Raw genomic sequence first — 669 nt, forward strand, 5'->3', positions numbered from 1 at the left:
ATCAGTTATTTCAAAACTAAGAACATCTCATTTACGGTCACAAAACTGCCAGCTTGTTTTCTGTTTAAGATTCATTTTATTTTTAAGATTGGATGACAGCCATCTTTCAAACTTCAACCTACAAGGGAAAAAAACAAAAACCACCCTACACAGCTGACTTATGTTTGATTGCAGGTCCATCAACGTTGACGTCCAGCCTGAAAGTGAGATAAATTGAGATAAAGTTAGATCTGGAAGAGAAGAGTTCACAAGCAAAGATGCAATCTAATGTTCGCTCAGACATCCAAGGAAGATTTGAACCATCTTTGGTGTTTAAACCTCTGGTGGAAACTACGAATGGCAGGAAAAATCATCATCACAGCGATAAACTCTTCAAAGACGTAAGACTTCAACAAGTAACCGTACATACCAGCTTTAACAGCCTGGAGAATCCACAGATTAGCCTTGTATCCGTGGCAATTATCTCCCTGAAAGGGAGAATACAATTTAGTTCTTAGAGGTTGATCCTTTACAGAAACAGCCATTCAGCCTGAAAGTGAGATCGGGTTTAGGTCAGTACACAAAGCAGAAAGACACAAGATACAACAGGAATTAAATGTTCGCTCAGACATCCAAGGAAGATTTGAACCATCTTTAGTCTGTAGACCTCTGGTGGAAACTACGAATGGC

The 669-nt window shown here is 39.3% G+C and overlaps 1 non-coding gene across 1 annotated transcript; it reads right to left on the minus strand.

Annotated features, from left to right (window-relative positions):
* Positions 1 to 271: 271 nt before the first annotated feature.
* Positions 272 to 364, minus strand: LOC121812953. Its single transcript, XR_006053429.1, has one exon. It is a non-coding gene; the product is annotated as a small nucleolar RNA SNORD14 (small nucleolar RNA).
* Between the last annotated feature and the right edge of the window lie 305 nt (positions 365 to 669).

Source organism: Haplochromis burtoni, unplaced genomic scaffold (genome assembly GCF_018398535.1).
Source record: "Haplochromis burtoni strain Fernald_Lab_line unplaced genomic scaffold, NCSU_Asbu1 Contig_974, whole genome shotgun sequence".
In the NCBI taxonomy this organism is placed as follows: domain Eukaryota; kingdom Metazoa; phylum Chordata; class Actinopteri; order Cichliformes; family Cichlidae; genus Haplochromis; species Haplochromis burtoni.